General features: G+C 58.1%; 1 protein-coding gene and 1 long non-coding RNA gene across 2 annotated transcripts in view; one reads left to right on the forward strand and one right to left on the reverse strand.

Moving 5' to 3' along the window:
• CD82 (CD82 molecule) overlaps positions 1-15,891 on the reverse strand; it is a 50,637-nt gene extending 34,746 nt beyond the window's left edge. The window contains exon 1 of the mRNA XM_014792507.2: positions 15,802-15,891. The gene's annotated coding sequence lies outside the window, so the exon portion shown is untranslated. The remainder of the gene's footprint in view (positions 1-15,801) is intronic.
• A 344-nt stretch (positions 15,892-16,235) lies between these two features.
• On the forward strand, positions 16,236-18,454 carry LOC147912652 (uncharacterized). Its single transcript, XR_015549741.1, has 2 exons — positions 16,236-16,840; positions 17,813-18,454. It is a non-coding gene; the product is annotated as an uncharacterized LOC147912652 (long non-coding RNA).
• The last annotated feature ends 2,426 nt before the right edge of the window (positions 18,455-20,880 follow it).

Raw genomic sequence — 20,880 nt, forward strand, 5'->3', positions numbered from 1 at the left:
GGCCCCGAGCTGGACACAGGAAATGGATGAAGAAAACCCATCCCTGCCCTCAGAGAGTGCCCAGTCTGGACGGGCACAGACATGAAAATGAGCAGTTATACAACAACACGATCATAAAGAGCAGTGTCTCCAGCTGCCTCCGGCTCTCCCTTTGAGGGACACGATGGGCTCTTTAGAACATAGTCTCCAGTATTTAATAACAAAAACTAACATCTCGCAGTTCCTGCTTGCCAGAGATGGTGGTGAGCGCTTCCTGTGGCTCAGTGTATCCTTGTAAGGGCCTGATGAGGTACGCACAGCTTTTAACCCCATTTCACAGTTGAAGAAACTGAGACTCGGGTAGTAAAGGGACTTGCCCAAGGTTACAGCCAATGGAGCTGGGAGTTGAGCCCCTACAGTCTGACTCAGCATGTGCTTTGCTGTCATGCTAGGCTGCCTGCAGAAACAGAGTTATAAGCGAAAGGTCACTAAAATAACCTCGCCAAGGCCCAACCCACAGCAACTGGGTTTCACAGCCCAACCTCTGAACCCAACCAACTGAAGACACTCTCGGGCTGCGCCAGGCACCAGGGACCAGCTCGCACACCCATCTCAGAGCCCGGCCAGCTGGGGACAGGTGGCTAACAAAAGGTTAACCTCTGGTCCAGGGCTGGGGTTCCTAAGAGACCGAGGGTGGGGGCTGGGTGTGGGCCCTTGGTAGGGCGGTGTGATTAGGAAGGAGGGGGGATGCAAATCAGGGATGTCACATGGCAGCTGACAGGCTCCTCCGTCACAGCATACCCTCCCCAGGTGCTGGGCTCAGGAAGGAAGAGATGGGGTGGCTGAAATGTCCCCTCCTCCAGGAAGCCTTTCCAGAACATCCTCTGGCACAGACCCTCACAGAGCACTGTCTGGCAGCCCTAACTATCTCGGCATGAGTAGCTAGGGTGGGCACCAGACAGATGGGGCTTCAAACCCTGGCTCTGTCTGGCCCTAACTGTCACTGAATTTTCCTGATCCTCAGTTTCCTCATCTGTAAAATGGGTTAATACCTCCTACCTCCCAAGGCTGTAGTTCTCAGCACCTCCCTAGGCCTGAGAGCTGTTTGGCTTTAGGGATATTTGATGGAGAGAGAGAGACAGAGAGTGGGGTGAGACAGACATGGCAAAGGCAAAATGCTGCACACACAGGGATGGGGAGTCGCTCTCATGGATCTTTGGGGAAAACACAGACAAGAGGAGGTGAGGGAGGATGGCAGGGGCAGGTCTCTAACTCCAAGAGCTTGGAGGTGGGTGGGGTCTTCCTGGCTGAGAGACAGCTAGAGGCAGCTCCGTCCAGGTGAGAAGAGCAGAAGGGCTCTCCAGGGCCTCACCCCTCTGTCCCCCAGTTCCTCCCTCTCACCTGTCTCTGCCCTCTGTATATGTTCCCATCTCTGTCAGTGGCTTCCTCTGAGCCTTCCCCTCAGCCCTGTCTCTCCCTGTTTCTGAGACCATCTTTCACAGCCTGAGAGCCTCTGAACATCCCGAGTGTCCAGGGCAACCTCCCCCAGCACACAGGCCCCAGGCTCCAGCCTACCCAGCCCGCCCCACTCCACGGAGGGGTGGCATGGAGAATTCCGTTTCCACAGTCAACGGCAGGGATCCGGGCCCTCTGAGGCTGGAAGGAAGGGCTGCACCTCCCACGTGGTGGTAAGGCCAACCCCCTGGTTCCCAGATGGGTGGTGGAGATTTAACCAGCCCAGACACCTGGCAGTTCAGGCAGGTGACAGAGGAGATCAGCACAGCCTGTCGGGGCTCCCTGCCCAGGGGGAAAGAGGCCTGGGCCTCTCGGGTCCTCTGGGATTGCTGAGGAGCAGGACGAGTCCCCTCGGGCTGGACTCAGCCAGGTGCCCTCGGGCCCTGGCACCTGCTAATCCCTCCAGACACGGTCTGGATCCAGAGGCGCTTGTAGGGTAAACAGAGAGGGACTGATGGGGGGCATCAGGAGGGGAGTAAAAAGAGAGGTAGGGAAGGGCGCAGAGGGGAGAGTGAGAGACAGAGAATGACAGGGACATCTGCGGCCCTTGCAGCCCCCTCTCTGGTGTCACCCTGGGATGGGTTTTGACCCCCAAATCTCAGACAATATGCTGGATTGAAGTATTCATGAGAAATTAAAAGAGGGCTATAGCTCTCTGGATTTGATACTTGGTATGGCTTCAATCTTTTTAAATTTATTATGAATGTTTTGTTTCCGCACATTTACTGGAAATAGAGTATGAACTGGACATAGTTCCAGTTACAGGACAAGAAGACTGTGTACAGGGAGACAGATCCCAGGGGGGGCGGGGAGCCCCCATGTATCAGGGATCCATCCTGCAGACCTCAGGCCCTCACTGGTCTCCATGGGAAGCCCCCAGGGGAACCTGGGCAAACCCACCAGGGAGCACAGGCCCTGCTGCGCAGGCAGGATCCCACCATGGGAGCCAGCCCAGCTCCTTCTCCCAGACCACCGCCCCAATACTCATCCCTCGGCCTCTTCTGGAGCCAAGAGCCTGCCTCCTTGGTGGCCTCTTTGAGGGACCAGGGCCCTGTGGTTGTCACCCACAGTGCCCATCCCCCTCCAGCCCATTCTTCTCAGTCTCGGCGCCCCCCCAGGTTCTGGGAGTGCCAGGCGATGCCCTGGACGGAACCCCCCTCCCCCACCCCCCTGCACTGAGATTCCTGAGCAGTCTGGACCTTTATCACCAGAAGGGGTGCTGCAGCCACTCACAGACCCTCAGGGAGCCGAAGCAGGGAGAGGGGACTTGACCCCGGCTAGGGCAAAATGAGCACCTTGGTCCCAAACAGCCCCATGGGCCTCCCCCACCCCCACTAGAGGCCTCAGGGTCCTGGAGAGGAGAGAAGCAAGGGCGAGAGCACAGCCAGCTCGACCCCATTGTCACTCCCCCTCCCTAAACCTCAGCTGCCCTCTCTGTGCAATAGGGACGGTCCCTATGCCGGCTCCTAATGCAGGGTGGATACCTAGGACCCTCCACCCTGATCCTGGAGACCTAAGACTCTGTCATCCTCACCTCCTGCCGACCCACTTCCCTGCCCATTCGACTGACACGCCTCTGGAAGGCAAAATTTAGCCAAGAGTGTGAGCATCCGCTGAGAGTTGGGGAATGGGGGTGGGTGGAGAGGCCGTGAGTCCCAGCTGTGTGCCGTGACAAGCCCCTCCCCTCTCTGGGGTAACAATGGTCCGTTCCTACCTTACAGGGAGGTGTGAGGCTTGCGGAATAAAACTGCTCTAGCACAATAAAGGGAAGCTGGTGATGATTATCACCATGAGAAGGTTCTGGGCCACAGGGAATTGGGAGGAGGGGGTTGTACAGACAAACAGACAGACAGAAATGGACAGGAAAGGTGTTTGGCGCTACAGGAAGGGGTCTACGCCCCCAGTGGGCCCCAGGGGCCAGGTGTGGGGCTCCAAGAGTTCTCAGCACAAGCACCTGCAGTGATACCACCTCAGTCTCAGAGTCAGGCTGGGCCTCGGGCCTGGGCTGGCTCCCCAGCTGCACAGGAAGAAAGGAGCTCAGAGACATGCTGCTCCCCCAGAGTGACCCAGCACACCAGGCCCAGAGCCAAGAGCACAAGGGCCTGGTGAGCCTCCGGGTGTCCAGAGGGAAAGGGGACTGTTTACTTCCAGTAGGAAAATGGATATGTAAATGAGCCTGGATATGTAGATGAGCCTGGATATGTAGATGAGCCTAGATATGTAGATGAGCCTGGATATGCAGATGAACCTGGATATGCAGATGAACCTGGATATGTAAATGAACCATGCCTGGCCAGCCTCCAGGCTCCTGGGAGGGAGACTCGGGCTTCCGGTCACCTGGGTTCCCACTCCTCCTCATTGAGCTCCACCAGGAGGCCTCCCATGTGAGCCTGAGAACGCAGGAGACAGGGGTAGCCCTCTTCTACAGATGGGCAAGCCGAGGCTCAGGGAGGTTCCGAGCCCAGGGTCACAACTTGCAATTGGCAGAGCCTGTCTGGAGCTGACTCTGTGCCTCTGCCTGATCCTTCCCTGAGCATCCCTACCTGGGGCAGATATAGTTCAGGCCCCAGACCAAGGCCCAGCCAGACACCCGACTCAAGGGGGCGGGGCGGGTGGAGGAGAGACGAAGCCAGAGCTGACTGCAGGGAAGGGCAGGGATGGGAATTTCCTGAGAGTCTTGAACCCACCAGACACCAGTGGTAGGTATTCTGCACACTTTCTCTCTTGCAAGCCTTACAAGTGGTCACTAAGGAAAGGAGCTTTCTCCTTCTTAGGGGAGGGAGGCCAGGGGTCAGAGAAGATGAAGCACTTTCTCCAGATGACAGTGTGAGTCACAGGTCTGAGGATGACCCTGAGTGGGTCAGCCGTCCCAGCCCATGCAGACCCAGCGGCCTGAGCCCTGCCGGCCTGGCTTGGACCCACAGAAGCCACAGCCCCCGCTCTCATGGCCTCGTTGGGAGGTGACTGACCCAGTTAGCCAGCTCACCCAATGGACAAAACCCAAGACAGCTGAGTTGGCTTGGCCAGAGGATCAAGACTTCCCTGATGAAAGAAGGTGGCTGGAGCTGGGCCTGGGAGGATGAGCAAGACTCAGGCCAGGAGACAGGGGAGGAGGCGAGGACAGCCAGGCAGAGCCCCAGGGCCCAGGCACCGAGATCCAGGAGTCTAGAAAATTCCGTTGCATGCATTTGGAGGCCAGGCACAGTACCCAGGGAAAGCCAGGGGCTGAGGGGGGAGGGGGAGGTGGGCCGAACCCCTCCTCCTGCCACCACCAGGAGCCTCAAATGCCCGGGCCTGGGCAGGAGCTGGTAAAGGGACAGCATGGACCACCCTATCTTCCCTCCCCACAGTTCCTGACCCAGAGCGAGGATCCCAGGCCAGCCTTTTCTGGAGTCCTGGGCCCCCTGCACCCAGGACCCTCCAGCTTAACGAAGGGATCCCTAATCCTAAGGCTGAGAATAGAGGGGAGCCCGAGGTTCTCCCTCCTGACTTAGGAGGCAGCTCCCGGTGACGGGCCAGGCTCAGGATGGGGACAAATCAACACAGCCTCTGTCATCATCTGTAGAGTGGGCTCAGTAATAATGCCCTCCCTCCCTATCTCACAAAGCACTGGGAGACTTACAGGAATAAGTACGTGAGAAAATGCCCACCGTCAAAGCCGTAAAGCAGAAGGTATCACTACGAAAAATGAGGACTCGGACGCCCCAAGTGGGGGAGTCACTTGCCCAAGGTCACACAGCCAGGTGGCAGCAGAACAGGACCTGAATGGGGTCTCCTGATGGCTAAGCCAGGGCCCTCCCCCTGCAAGACCCTGAATCCCAGGGGAGCCCCGCTCCGGGGCTGACCTTCTTCCAATGGGTGGTGGGCGGAGAACAGGCTGCCCCCCACATCCCGCGGGTCCAGGCCCTGCTGCCACTCCAGACTAGGGGCCCAGCCTTGGAGTCTGGGATTGAAAGCCCAGCTCTGCCCTTTCAGCTGTGACTGTGGGCGAGTCGCTTCAGCTCCAGGACCCTCAGTTTCTCCGTCTGTAAAATGGGCTGATGATACCTCTACTTGGCGGGGCTGGGGGGAGGACGACCTGACATCATGGCTACAAAGTGCCCAGGGCAGGGCCTGACACACATTAGATGTTCACAGATGAGGGTTCTCTCTGCCCTCTGCTGTGCCTGCCAGGCAGCGCCAGCTCGGCAGAAGAAAGTTTCCGGCCTCCCAGAAAACCTGCCCAGAACAATAACTGGAAACATAAACTGGCTGGAGAAGATGAGATCTTGGAAGAAGATCACGTTACCGAATGGCTAGTGGGGAGTAGAAATTAGAGCAAGACTCTGGCTCAGAGACAGTGTGGAGGAATCTGCCTTTCCAGCCTCCTCGCATGGGGTGCCCTGGGGAAGGACAGTGTTCCGGGAAGGCACCTCTGCTCCTGCGCCAGACCTGCATGGGGGAAGCCCGCAGCGTGTGAGGGGAGGGCAAGGAGAGGTGACAAGGCCAGGGTTCCTGTACCAACGCTCCTGCTGGCTTCCAGGGCATCCTTGGACATATCAGGTCACCTGTCAGAGCCTCAGTTTTCCCTTCTGTAAAATGGGGATGGTGACAATCATCTTATCCTCCTGCACATCGATATATAACAGCACATACTGGAGAGGTGGTGATGAGGTGGGTGTTGGGAGGGAAGGTGAGTTCAGGCCTCACACAACGCTTTCTTAAACAAGGCACGGTTCCTACTGTCAGCAGCACCAGGAGCTGAAATTCACCACGCAGCCTGCCCTGCCCCATCCCGCTACTCATGAGTTCTCAAAGTGCGGTCCCCGGACCAGCAGCAGCAGCAGCAGCATCTCCTTGAAACGTATTAGAAATGCACTTTCTCGGGCTGCACCCCAGACCAAGACAGAGTCAGAAACTCTGGGGGTACCATCTGTGCTTTAACAAACGCTCCAGGAGACTGATGAATGTCAGAGTCTAGGAACCACGGCACCACCCCTGACCCACCTCCCACTCCAGAGAAACTTCCTCCCACGGACTCATCTTCCCATTCCCTGGCTCCCAGCAGGCTGTGGGGGAGGAAGGAGTCACCATGGAGAGAGGTCATTAAATAGTGAAGGGATCCCACAATTAGTTAATGACACTGCAGGCTCCTAGAGAGGAGGAGGGTCAAAGCCAGACTACAGTTGAAGAGACACACACACATACCCCAAGAGAATGCCCCCTTCCTTCTGTGAGTTTGCTAATTAGCACTGAGGGACAGTCAATGCCCTGTCCCCCGAGTGGGGCTGGAGCTGGATGTGGGGGTCCACTCTGGTGGGTATCGGGGAAAGGGCTTTTCCCTGAGAATCCGGTCCTCAGACCTTGAGTTTAAAAGCCATCAGACTGGAATGCCACTTCTAGGAACTCACTCCGGGGAGATCATCAGAGTTGAGCACAGAATACACGTCTGGACGAGGTGGTACTATGGCAATGTGGATACTAACGAAAAATTCAAAACGGCCTAGATGTGTCACAGCAGGAGGATGTTTCACTGGGTCATGGTAGATCCAGGGGGCGTGATACTACGGGGCCGGGAAGCATGCTGGGGACGAATATTGAGTAACATGGAAAATTCCTCCCTCTGCGATATGAACCTAAAAGCCGCAGCACAGGAAGTGGTTCATACGGTACGATCCCAATCTTGTATGTGTGTGTATGTGTGAATGCCAAACTGTTCACAGCACTTCTTTCCGAGCGGTTACTTCCTCCTTTGCATCGGCTCTTTACCCTCCAAATTTTTCCACAAAAACCATTTCTTCAATAACTAGAAAGTTTTTTTTTTTTTTTTAAGTGGCTCTTTGGTTCAAATGGAGATGAAGTTTTTAAAAACGTTGACAGAGACGTCTTTTCTCCATCCAAATCACTGGCTGGGGTGGGGGCCCTGCTACAAGGGAGCCTTGGTCCCCCCAGGGAGTGTCCACATTCCACGTGGTCCCAACCAGCATGATCAGGACCAATGGGTGGAAGCTAAGGGACGCTGGGTTTGCTCAAATTCTATACCATATTTTTAAAGAGATCTGTCTAGAGATGGAAGAGAGTGAGCTCTCCGAGCCTTGAGGTGTGCAAGCAAAGGCTGGATGTTGTCCAGGCATCAGACTGGGTGGGTAGATTGACTCAATGAAGTACAGAGCTGCTCACAAGACCAAGATCACGAGCGCCCAACTTTGCCCCCAACTCTAAGGCGACAGCACCCAGGTCGAGGCTGGGCTCAGTCTGATCGAGGACTAAGCCCACAGAGGCGGAGGCTGTCCTGACCCCTAGGGTTCCAAGCAGCCCTGGAAAGCTCCTTCACTCCAGAGCAGGGTCTCAGCCTTTGGGGAGGAGGACTCCCTGTCATTTCCGCAAAGGAGTGGCAAGCGCAGGCCTCATTCATCATTATCACCCTTACCCTGCTCTAGCTTGTGCAGAGGGTGCAGCCTGCCACTGCTAAGCATCTAACCCACACCCATCGTCTCCTCTGATCCTCAGGCCAGCATGGGGGGGGGGGTACCACCACCAGTCCCCATCCCACCGATGAGGACACCAAGGCCCTGAGAGGTTGTGAACTTGCCTGAAGGTGAGCAGATGGGGGAGGAAGAGCTGGCTCACACCCGGGTCCGGCCAGCATCAAGGCCCAAGGGGCCGGAAGGGGCCCAAGCTGTAAGCACAGCCCCAGTGGGCCCCTCCCTGCAGCTGGCCCCCAGCCATTTCTGAGCTGCACAAGTTTTGAGGAGCAGGGCCCCAGCTGTACAGTCTCCCCACACAGAGGAGCCTGCTGCTGGGCCCCGCCGGAGAGGGGGCAGGGGCCAGGGCGCGGGGGCACGGGACAGGGGGCAAGGGGCTGGCGCAGGGGCAAGGGGCTGGGGCAGGGGCAGGGGACAGGGGGCAGGGGGCAGGGGGCAAGGGGCTGGGGCAGAGGCAGGGGGCTCTCTGAGAGCCTCACACTGCCCAGGACACCTCCTCCCCGCCCCAGTGACGGCCCCGCGGGGTGCTCCGAAAGGCCAGGGCTCAGGCAGGCGGCTGTCTAGGAGACAGTGACGTCAGGCCTGGCCACCCACTCCCTGGCCGCGGGACCTCAGAAAACCAATCCGCCCCCGCCCCCGCCTTTCTATTTCCTCTACTCATGAGACAGCTCATCAGGCCCATTGCAACAACATTCTAATATTCCACCTCCCAAGGCAGTGAGTGCCAGAGTGATTTTCCAACTGTAGTAGTAGAATTACTCATTGTTATCATCATTATTAGCGACGACAAATGAGCGTTTATTGAGCGCTTACTGCATCCCAGGCATCTTTCAAAGTGCCTTATATGGATGAGTGGGAACGCATATGCGCCTCTCCACTTGTTTCCCTAGCCACGGACCTCTACCTGGGGAACACCGCTGGCCTCGCTCCGCCCCCTTCGCGTCACGCCTACAGCGGCTGATCTGATTGGTTCGTCTGGGAGACACGCTGGGCATGCTCAGCGGGGCCCCGCCTCTCACAGAGCAGAGCTGCCTGCAGGCAGCATTCCCTCTGGGCTACTGTGTGCTGCTGCCACTTGCGCCTGCGCGGAGGCTGCCGCCTGTCCAGCGCCGCCTGTGCCCGGACGGCTCACTCTGCCAGTTCCAGGGCCGACGGTTTGCAAGCCCTCTGGGCCCTGGATCTAAGCCACCTTCTCTGGCCGGCCTTCTCAGTAATGACCCCTCCATCTGGAGCTCCATCTTTGTGAACTGTTTTCACTTGGTTCCAAGTTGAGGAGAAGAGGGGTTCCCTGGGAAGCCTCAGCATGTGTTAAGCTCTTTTACCCCTCACAGCCCCCCCACATTAGCTATTATTATTATTCCTATTTTACACACGAGGCAATTAAGCCCTTGTGTCAACGACTGTTGAAAAGCTTTCTAAACACCACGCAGCACCCCCACCATGGAAGGTGACGACACTCCCATCCATATCTGACTCGGCTCTCCAGGCTCCCAGGCCCTCGCCACTCCCTCCGTCTGCTGAGGCCTGACAAATGGATATTTACTTCAAACCAACACCCCACCCCATTTTGAAAGAAATAAGCCTCAATATGATCCCAAGTTCACATAATACATTTTTGTTTAAATATGTAGAGGAAGGTTTTTGATAGCTTTATTGTATAAGTGTGTTCTTTCTTTCTTGAGCGTGAAAATAACAGGGGCTCACTGCAGAAAATTCAGAAAACAGGGGAAAGTAAAAACACAAAGGTCTGTAATCTGATCTATATCATCCCATTGTTATGTGTATATTTAAATATATTCTACTTTTCAGCCTTGTGAAGTCAGTCCTGGGTGGGGGCAGCTCTGCCATTCCGTGTCTGCAGGGCCTCCGTGGCAGCGCCAGGCCAGGCACAGTCCACCTACGGTGGCTGTCTCAGTGCAGGGGAGTGGGCCGGGCACCCAGAAGTCCCTCCCCTGAATAAAACCCTGCCACTGCCCGCTGTGACACTGAGTGTGCCTCGCTTACACAAGCCAAGTGCAGCAAATGCAGGATAATCGTTATAATTTCACAGCCAAGAAGGGCTGTAACTTGCCCAAGGTCACATGGCAAGTAAGGGAGGAGCTGGGATCAGAATCCGGTCTCCTGATCCCCAGACCCAAGCTGTTCACCAAGCTTTCCTGCCCCAAGGATTTAAATCCTGCTTCCTATTAATAATGGCAACACTACCAAAAACAGCGGGGACATAGATACCACTTACTGTGTGCCAGGCACGTCACAAATGCTTCACGTACATTAATTCATATCATTCTCTAACAGCCCTACGAGGTAAGTACTATTATCATTTTAGATGCTGAAACGGGTGCACAGAGGGGTTAAGACACTGGCCCAAGGTCACGCCCAGCAGGGAACTAGCAGAGGCAGGATCATCCTCAGGCAGTTTGGTTCCAGAGTGGGTGACACCACCTGTGGTTCCTTCCCCACTCTCCCGGGCCAAGCCCCGCTGGACCCCAGACAGGTTTCTGGAGCACCTGCTGCCTGAGGAGGAAGAAAACCAGCCTAGGGGGTCACCTCCCTGGACAAAGTCCCTCTGCAACTTCACCGCAGAGCCTGAGCTGAACCCAGGCTTCCTGACGCCCAGCCTCCAGCACTGAGTCCACTTCTCTGCATCAGCTCCAGGAGCCTAGGTCCAGAATTCGCAACAACTTCCACCCCGCATCACCCCTCGACTCAGCACGGAAAGGCAGGGGTGCGGCCAAGAAATGGCAGAAGCCCCCACTGCAGGGAAGGAAGGGAGGGGAGAGGGGAGGGCCTCCCAGAGCCGCCCAGCCACTGGTCTGCAGGGATAATGTCCGGGCTGGGCCTCCTGGCGGGCACCTTCCCATGCCCCCATCCTGAGCCTGAGCCCTCATGGGGCAGCAGCACGTTCCGCAAATACATGCTGACTTGTGGGTGCCTTTTCTGGCTGAGTCAGGGTTCACAAGGCAAGAGTGACCCCTCGCCAGGCTGGGGCTGGAGGAAGTCGGGCTGTTCCCCTCTCAGGAGGGGAAAGGCCAGGCCTCACGGGGGAAGCTGGAGCCCGACAGAACCAATCCCAGGCCAGCCAGCCCATTCCCGCCTCCCAGGACCCAGCTTCAGGCGGGCAGGTTCGAGGGCAAAGCAGGGGCATCCAGACCCTGCTTCCCAGCGCCTCTGCCAAGGAGTCACCGAGGAGCTGGCACTGAGCTGGGTCCTGCCGGGCCGCCCTGAGGAGAATCACTTATTCATTCAACCATCACTTCCTGAGGGCCTGCTGTGTGCCAGGCCTTGGGCCAGGAGTCAAGGACACAGAGAAGGACAGGGCAGGGTTCACGGAGACACTCCATATGCCGCAGAACAGGAAGAAAATACTTGGTGTAGACAGGGAAAGGAGGGAGTTTGGAGAAGGTCTGCCATTGCTGTCAGACCTACTTCCCCTCAGGAAGCTTCGAGTCATGCTGGGGAGACCCAGCCACCCCCAGAAAGAGCAGGGGAGAACCACACAGCCGGAAATGACTAGCGTCTTGGGGCACACACACACTTAGGTTGGAGAGGCACAGAGGGCCCATTCAGAAGGTAGGCGCTCTGGGGAATGTTCCAGAAGGCCTGAGAAGCAGCCTGGTACAAGCTTTGAAAGACAGGCCAGATGCAGAAAATAGCAACAGCAGCAGCAGCTCTCATTTATGGAGCATTCAATGTGTGCTGGGTATAAAATTGCTGAGCAATTTTATATTATTATATTATGACCCCCAATTTACAGATTAAGAAACAGAGGCTCAGAAAGCGTCACCTAACCAGGAAGGGGCAGGGCCGAGATTCCAGCTCCAAGTCCAACTCTTCACACCAGGCTCCACCATCTCCCTAGTCTGCGCACAGGCAGAAGGTAGGTGTGGTGCCTCAGGTCGGGCAGAGGCAAGGGTCAGGAGGCGGCACCAATTGTCATATGTTTGAGAGGAGTCGCCCAGTTCCATTCTGTCCTGAGACCCTGTGCTGTGTGTGTGTGTGTGTGTGTGCGCGCTCACATGTGCCCTGCTTCACAAACGACAGATCCCAGGTCACAAAGCTCCTGAGAGCCAAGTAAAGAACAGGCCTTTAGCAGAGCAGGGAAGGGAAGCCCAGAGAGGGGAAGGGACTTATGGCAGGTCACACAGCAGAGCTGAAACTAACTCGGAGCACCAGGAGACAGGCCTCTTCCTTCCCCTCAGCTGCTTCTCCATGTCAGGACGGAGTGAATCAGCTGCTGACAGGAAGACCACGATGTGGGGGATCCCCAGTGGTGAGTCAGGAACCAGCCGGCCCCAGACACCAACTGGGCCTGTTACAGAGGCCTCTGGCCAGGCTGTGGTTGGCCGCCTCCTCACAGGCAGCATCGGGGGCGAGGGGAGGAGGGAAGGAACATGTCCCACACCACTCGGCCCGTGTTTACCTCTGGGCTTCCATCCCGGCTCCTGAGACCCGGGCTTAGAGGAGGGGAAGTGGGTGGGCAGGGCAGTTCCTGCTGAGATTAAACCAGCCCCCCACCCCTGGCCCCTTCCTATCCCACAGCGGGGCCCGGGCTCTGCCCTCCCGCCTGCCTCTCGCAGCGCGAAGTCCTGACGGTTTGATGCTCTTGATTAAATCCTAACCGCCCCTCCGAGCTGCCTTTGAGGTGGAGGAAGTGGGTACAACAGTTTGGAGCCAGGGGGTCAAGGCCAAGCTAAAACCAGGGGATGCCAGCTGGCCTCAGATGCTCCAAACCCCAGGGAATGCTCAGGGCTTGGGTCTGCTCAGCCCGGGGCCAGGAGGGGGCTGTCTGGTCCTCAGGGGAACCAGGGAGGCTCCCCAGGGTGGAGGGCAGGGGATGAAGAGGAGGAACTTCAAGCCAGTGGCTCAAAGTCTGAGGCCTCAAGAGAGAGGGGACTGCCCCACATGGCCAACTTCAGAGGAGCCGGGGGGAACCAAAACCCACCCTCCATGTGGGAAACGTGTGCCCCCTCCGGCTGACCTCTCACCCCTGCTCGCCCTGGGCTGGGGCTGGGACGGGGAAGCCACAGGCACGACTCCCACCCAGCCTGCTCGCAGACTCACCGCTGCCTCGCTCAAGCTCCTGCCCCATGGCGAGATGCCGCCCTCCATGGGCAGACGCAGCGCCTTCTAGAGCGGCTCCCTCTCTACTGCTCTGGAGCACTCGTCTCCCCCCCCAGTGCCCCCTACCCCCACCCAATCCAGCAGTTTCCTGAGGCCCTGCTATGCACCAGGGGCTAGGCTGGCTGGGCAAGAGCAAGAACAAGGGGCATCCACTCGCTCCTCTCCTCGCATCGCCCTGGCTCCCCGCGCCCCTCTGACCATGCCTTTTCCATCCCCACGGCTGTTGCCTCTTCCTTCACTACCAGCCGCGGACATCCACGAAGCCCCCAGGCCCCTCCTTCCCCACCACTGCAGCCATGGGTTGATTTCTCCTCGACCACTGCGTCCTCCACCCCAGCACGTCTGGCACCACTGCCTTTCCTAAGGGCCGCTCTGATGGTGTCACTCCCCTGCTCGAAACCTTCAGTGGCTCTCAGTTTCCACCAATGCAGTCCAAACATCTCACTTTGGCATTCAAGGCCCTCCACGAGTGGATCCAACCCACCATTCCCCCTTCACATCCTTGCACAGTCCCATTCTTCAGCCAGACTGATCAGCCTAGCAGTTTCTTGAAAATTCCCTGAACACTCTGACCTCCTTGCCTTGGCCTAGGCCTTTTCCTCTGCCCCAAACACCCCAGTCTGTGCTGCAGCTGCTGAAACCCTCCCAACCCTTAAGGTCCACTCAAAACTCCCACCTCCCCCACGGAGCTTTCCTGAAGACCCTTTAATCCTTTCTTCTCCTATCAGACTCATTGGTGTCCTTGTCTAAGTCCCTGACCAGCCGGTAAGCAACCAAGGCTGGGGTCAGCGTGTCATCGTGTGTCACTCATCAGGTGGGCTGGAGGGTCAGCAGGGAAGACTTTCCAGGAGATGCTTACTAAGCACTGTTCGAAATGAACATCTCTCCCCGCAGGCACCACCAACTGACCCCCCTCCCTCCCCACCTTACCAAACTCTTATGAGCTCAGATGCTTGGAGAGGGGAGTCTGTGGCCCCAAGCTGATCCAAGCCCAACCAGGACTTGGGACCCAGGCAGAAAATCCTGCTCAAGTCTCTCCAACTCCAGGAAGGCCCCTTACCCCGCTCCCTGGTTTCTCCAGTGTCTCATTTCTTCTAAGCACCACCCCCTCATACACACACATAGTGCAGCCTCCAATCAGACTTTGTCCCATAGAACTTTCCAGCTGGTTCCAAAGTGTAGTGGTCATCTCCCCAGGAGATGCAGGGAGCCAACATGCAGCACTCCCAGTCTCCTTTGGTGCCCAACCCTGATCAAACAGATAACCGGTGCCCACTCTGCCCCTCACCTCCACCCCAAGCCAAGTGGACAATGGAATAGCTGGACTCCAGCCACCAGGGCAGGGCAGACCCATGAAACCCCGTCTGGCCCCAAGGCCCGGGTGTGAGTTATCTTCTCCAACATGGGCATGGTGGGGATTGCGGAGCCCTCACTGTCAACAACTCAGAATGCGGGCAGAGCCCAGGTCTGGCTAGCTCACCTCTGTATTCTGTTGCTCCATCTAATATATAGTAGGTGATCAGTAAACATTTTTGGGTTTATTTAATTGGACACCCACCATCCTCACGCACTATTACGGAAAACTCAGCCACCCTTTGGTCCAGATGACACCCTCCCCAACCCCAAAATGGACAAAGTGACGCTGGTGGCAGGTGGCAATTTCTGGCTCTCACAAGGTCAGGAGGGGCAGCGGCCAGCCTTCAGCCCTCCAAAGACCGGCTCATTCCCAGGCAGGAAGCCAGCCCATCACCTGCCCTTCTCCATCAGAGCAGCTGTCACGTCGCGAGCCCTCACTGGGTGCCTGGCGCCTTGCTAAGTACTATACCCATGTCATTCTCGTTAGTCCTCACCACTGCCACTGGGTACTGTCATGACCCCCATTTTACAGATGGGGAAACTGAAGCTCGGAGGGCGAGTGGAATCCAGGTTATTTTGCTCCCAAAGCCCAAACCCTTGGCCACTGAACCAGGCTGCTCAGCTACTATGGCCCTGGCACACAGCACCCGCCACCACCAGGGACAGAAAGCTCCATCTGAAGAACTAATCCTGGGCATGCAGCAAGAGCCCCAGGCCCTGGGCTTGGGTCCGGGCCCAAGGTTTGGTGGGGAAATCCCCAGGCACCCGGATAAGAATTTGTCCCCTGGTTTCCGTCCCGGGCGTCTCAGGCCAGCTCACCTGGAAAAGCCCCAGGAGCAGGACAAAAGCCCCGCTGAGTTTCCAGCCTGAAGTCTCACTGGCTCCCAGTGTTGGGGGGAAAGGGAGACCAAAATCTCCCTGACTTGGGCTCCCCTTCCCCAGGGCCTGTGGGTCCAAGTTCCCTCGGTGCCCCTCTGCAGGGAGAGGAACTGCAGCCTGGGCAGCGCGATCCGAGCACCTGTGGCTGAACTGCAGCCGGCTCTCACCTGCCAGCGATCACTTTCCGGGATTTTAGTGAGAAAGGGCAACCAAGGAGTTCACCTGGTTCAACCTCCTCCTTTTCCTGGAACCCGAGAGGTCCAGAGCCGGGTGCGGGGACGGGCCCGGGGTCACACAGCTGGCGCATGGCGGAGCCGGAGACCTGGGCTCAGGACTCGGGAACTTATGCTCCTTTTCTCCCACCAGCTGCCTCCGTGGCCCGACCTGTCACTCGTTCCGAGAAAGCTGCCTGAGCTGGCTCTGGAAGCAGGGCGGAAACTAACTTTGCCGCTGCTTGTCCGGCCGGCCTCCTCCCGGCCCCTCTCACCTGCAGGCTCTGCTCTCTGCTCAGCGCGGCAAGCCCCGCGTCGCCGCTCGCGCCCGGTCAGCGTCTGACTGCGCAGCCCCGGGCTCAGTCCCTCGGCCGGCCCCCTCCCGGCGGCCGTCGGGGAACGCAGCGGCCTCCGCCAGGCCCCGCCCCCGCCCCGGGCCCCGCCCCGGACACGCCCCTCGGGCTCCCCGCCCCGGCCCTGCAGGAACGCGGCCCGGCTGCCGGCCCGGCCAGGCTCCGCCCCCTGGCCCCGCCCCGGACACGCCCCTCGGGCTCCCCGCCCCGGCCCTGCAGGAACGCGGCCCGGCTCCCGGCCCGGCCAGGCCCCGCCCACCACGGCCTCGCGCTCTGACCCGGCCCGCCCCGCCCCGCTGAGGCCCCCTGATCTATCCCGGCCAGCCCGGACCCCGCGCCCCGCAGGGCATGAAGCCCGCCCCTGGACGCGCCTCCCGGCCCGGTCTCCTGCGCCCCTCCAGCCCCCGGCCCTGCCCCGCGCTCGAGCCCTGCTGGGGGAAGCCCGCTCGCCGCGCTCCCGCGCCGTCCCGCCCCTCTCGGCCCTCCTCCTCCTCCCCAGGCCCCTCCCCGGCCGCTGGCCGCCCCCGGGCCCTCCCTCCACCCCGCCTCTGCCACTTTCTCCTCCCGGCCGCCCCCGGCCCTCCGGGGTGAGGCACGCCCTCCCCGCCTCCGCGCCGCCCCAGTGCTGCCCTGCAGCCCCGGCCCCGGCGGCCGGGCCTCGCCCCACGCCGGCCTTCCCGGGCGGGCGCGTCTGGGCGCAGCCGGCAACGGCGTGGGAGCGGCTCGCGTTCCCGTCGGCCTTTATCAGCAGGCGGCATGGGCAGGCGCTTTCTGAAAATGCTAGCGGCTGCCACCGGCGGAACCCCCGCCGGGGGCCGGGCTCGCCGCCAAGCGCTGTAGGAGCACTGGCCCTTGAACTGGCACAGCGCTCTGCAGGTGGTACTCAGGTGGCGCCCACGTTCCCGATGAGCAATCTGAGGCTTAGAGAAGGGACGTCGTGGCTTCTGAGTCTTCACTGGAGGTGAGCCGGATCCAGCCCCAGGTCCTGAATCACAGGCTTGAGCTGCCCCAGCTTGCCTGGACTGGCCCTGGAGAAGTGGCCCGGGCCAGTCATCCGCGGGGGCAGTGCTCAGCAGGCTGCAGGAGGTGGGGGGGAGGCGTGGGCCGATGAGGGGGGTGGCACGGGGGGCTGCTGGCCTGAGCCCTCCGAGGCTGGCTTTCTCCCTTGAGAAGTGGCTCAGAACTAAAAGGGCTGCAAAAGATCTGCAGAGGGCCGGGGTGCCCCCACACGCATCCCGGCCCTCTGCACTCCGCCCCCAGGGGCCAGCCTCGGGCGGGTCACTGAGTCCTGACTGGGCCATCCACCTGTGCAGCTGACACAGCTCTTTCGCTCGCATTATCTCCCTGGCGTCTCACAAGGACGCGTTGTGGGGAGGGGATGATTATGCCCCATTGGCGTGGGTGGAGTAGGGTAGGGCGCTGGATCCCAGCCCAGCTTGGCGGTTCCCAAAGCATGGACCTTGGCCTGCCAGCAGCATCTAGGATCTTGTTAGGAATGTGTGTTTGGGGGCCCCATCCCAGACCTACTGAATGAGAAACTCAGGGGGAGGAGCCTAGCCATTTGTCTTAACAAGGCCTCCAGGTGACTCCGAACCACACTCCAGTCTGAGAACCACTGTTGAGCATAATGGTGAAGAAGAGACGGTGGTCCGAGAACCACTGTTGAGCATAATGGTGAAGAAGAGACGGTGGTCTGAGAACCACTGTTGAGCATAATGGTGAAGAAGAGACGGTGGTCCGAGAATGCCAAGACCAGGTAGCCTCTTGGGAGCCTTGCGACCCAAGGCAAGGCAAGGTACTTAACCTCTCTGGGATGAGGCGGTAAATTACTACCACCAATCTTGAGAGGGCTGTGGGGATTAAATGTGATAGTGTTCATGAAGTGTCTGCCCCGTCTTGGACACTGCATGCTCTGTACATGTTCTCTTTCCAGTAAAAGTCTGCTTCACAGAAGCTCCACACCAAGTCGGGGGAGTGTGGCTGGGGAATCTTTGAGCCAAGCAGCATCCCACTCTGCTGTCCTCCCCACAGAGGGTCACCATCTTTCCTGGAAGGGGCCACGGGCCTAACCAGCTCCCCGATGACGTCGATGCTGCTGGTCCAGGGACCACACTTTGAGAACCACCGTGCTGGTCTGTGTTGGGCTGCGATCCTAGCCAGCCCATGAAAAATGGGCACAAAATACCCTCCTCTTCTACCCTGCCGTGTCCCTCCCCTCCAGCTGGGGTGTTTGTGATGGTGATTGGCAGAACAGCCGGATCCCATCAGCCCCCCTCCTCCAGGCGGACATCTGGTCACATTAGTCCTGCCTGCTACCCCTTCCGGTCCCTGTCACTCCAGATTAGAGGTGGAGGCAGCTGTGGCAACGCGGAGGGCAGTCTGCAGGCAGCTTCTGGAATCTCTGCCGTGCTCCCCCGCCATCCTCTGCAGCCTCATGAAGAAGGTCTTCCCATAGGAGCTGGGGCACTGGTCCTATCCTGCAGAAATACCCTAACATGTTCATAGTGAAAATTAAGGCCCTCGTACCTTCTATCTAAACATCTAACAGGCTAAAATAAAATGTTTGTTCTCCTGTCTTGAGACATGTTCTTTATAATGACCAAGAAGGCCGTGTGCAAATTTAGAACCCTTGGGCTCTTTGGAATTCTGTGCAGGAACGTGGCGGTGTTGGGTCAGCCGTGACCCCAGCCCTCAGCCCACCCGACCTGGTTTCTTCCTAGCCCATGTCTGTCCTGTGTCACAGTGGCCCAGGACTCAGGCATGTGAACACGCCAGCCCACAGGCCCACACTCTATCCACAGGCCTTGCCCACAGCCGTCACTCGGTCACTCTAGGAGTGCACATGGGGGCGTTGTACCCTCAGAAGGATGGACCTGGGAAAGTTGCTTGTGTAAGCCCTAAAACTGGACGCAGAGCATTTAGGAAGAGATGTCCAGGGTGTTAGAGACCTGAAGCGTGAGGGAAGAGGAGGGTGGGGTGCAGGCTCTGAGTGGACACGGGTGGCCCTCTTGCCCAGGTCTGTGGGCGGAGCTGCTGTTGGACCTTATCTCCCCAGCACCTAGCGCAATGCCTGGTACACAGTGGGAGCGTAAGGGCCCCATCGTGGAGTAGATGTGTGTCTGAGTTATTTGCTGAAATATCCAATGCGGTTGGTTCTCCCAGCGTCCCCTCTCTTCCAGCAGGAGTCAGGCTTCGTCATAACTTACCTGGGGCATTTTGCCAGGCAGAGAACAGAGCTGCCTCTAGTCAGAGCCTACTTCCATCTTTTGTGAAATCCTTCGTCCATTCCAGAAGTGAAGCTGGGAATTCTGGAGGTGGGAATAGGGGCAAGAAGAGCCACTCTAGAAAGCCTTGAAAGAAGAGATCAAGTGGCCAACTTGGAGGTAGGGGAGATGGTGGTATGGCCAGACCTCAGAAGGGTATGGCCACGGGGTTCCCAGACTCTCAGAAGATTGTCCCACCCCAGGTGGCATAGGAGCTGCAGAGAAAGAGACCTGAAGGTCCTTGTGGGCAAGAACATGGGTGTCAGGGTCTCCTTGGTGCCTGGGCCAAGGTAAGCCCCGAGACTTGTGCACAGCTCTGGGTGGAGGTAGAGTGGTGCATCTATTTCCTATTGCTATGTAACACACCACCCAATCATTTGTTTAGCCCATAAATCTGCAATTTGGGGTGGGTTCCGTGGGGAAGGCTTCTCTCTGCTCTGTGTAATGTCAGCTGGTTCAATTGGAGGTTCAGGATCCATTTTCAAGATGGCGCACTCACATGGCTAGCAAGTTGGTGCTGGCTGTCAGCTGGGAGCTCAGCTAGAGCTGGGGACCGAGGCCTCAGTTCCCCTCCATGAGCCACCTCCACAGGCCTCTTGGGCGTCCCCCCAGCAAGATGGCTGGGTTTCCAGAGTGGACAGAGAACAAGGTAGAAATCCATGGCGTTTCATGACCTAGCCTCGCGGTCCTGTAGCATCGTTTCCTCTGTATTCCGTTAGAGGAGGCCATCACAAAGGCCCACCTGGTTCAAGGGAAGGGGACATAGTCTCCCTCTCTTGATGAGGGGTGGCAAAGTTCTAGAAGAGCTTGCGGGACTGAAGATACCGTTGCAGATATCCTTGCTGGCCGGAGACTCAACCTGGAAAATATGATCTGCCCCAAGCAGGTCCTCAGAGTTACTGGAGTGGAAATTCCTCTGGTGGGAACTGAGAGTCTGAATTAAGCTGATTTAAGGAAAAAGGTATACAATATTTCTCACACAACCATTTGTGCACGAATGAATAAGTCCGGTAGTGGCCAATTAGCCTTGAGATTTTCCTTCTTCAGAGTCCTCGGAATGGAGTTAGCACCCCCTCCCCTCGCCCTGCACTGTTTCCTTAAAGTTGTGACCTTCAGTAGCCCTCATTGGATCCTCATGCGGGGACCCAATGAGGGTCATACTATTATGATGCGCATTTCCAGGATGTGGCAGAGGAGGCACTGAGAAGGTAAGTACCCTGGCTGAGGTCAGGCAACCAGTAAGTGACGGAGGAAAGAGAAATGGCAGTTTATAGCCAACCCAGTTTTCGGTTGCAGAAGCTGAACCCCAGGAAAAGGCCCAAGTTGAGCAGGGTGCAGACACCCAGATTCTGAGCACCGACTCTGAGCCTTGTAGTCTATCCCTAAAGACTCACGCTGGTCAGAGAGCTCCTCCCGGGGCCTTGAAGGGACCCGGCTTCCCGCTTGAGAAGCGGAAAGAACTCTGACCCTGGAGAGCTGGACTCCGGCCCTTGCTTGGCCAAGTCTGCCCCATGCTCGGTCCTCTGGCTGAGTCTCGGGCCAGGAAGTGTTAACAGCAGTTTCCTGAGCCTCAGTCTATTCCTCAGCACAGTAATCCCTGCATTCGAATGGGCTCAGCAGGACCACGACCTTCACTTTCTTCTCCGAAGGACTGCATGAGGATCTGAACTCTGAGCCCCTCGTAGCTGGGACGGGACCCAAGTTCCCACCAAAGAGACTGAGCTGTTGGTTCCATCCC

Source organism: Ceratotherium simum, chromosome 34 (assembly GCF_057802395.1).
Source record: "Ceratotherium simum simum isolate JZ-2026a chromosome 34, ASM5780239v1, whole genome shotgun sequence".
In the NCBI taxonomy this organism is placed as follows: domain Eukaryota; kingdom Metazoa; phylum Chordata; class Mammalia; order Perissodactyla; family Rhinocerotidae; genus Ceratotherium; species Ceratotherium simum.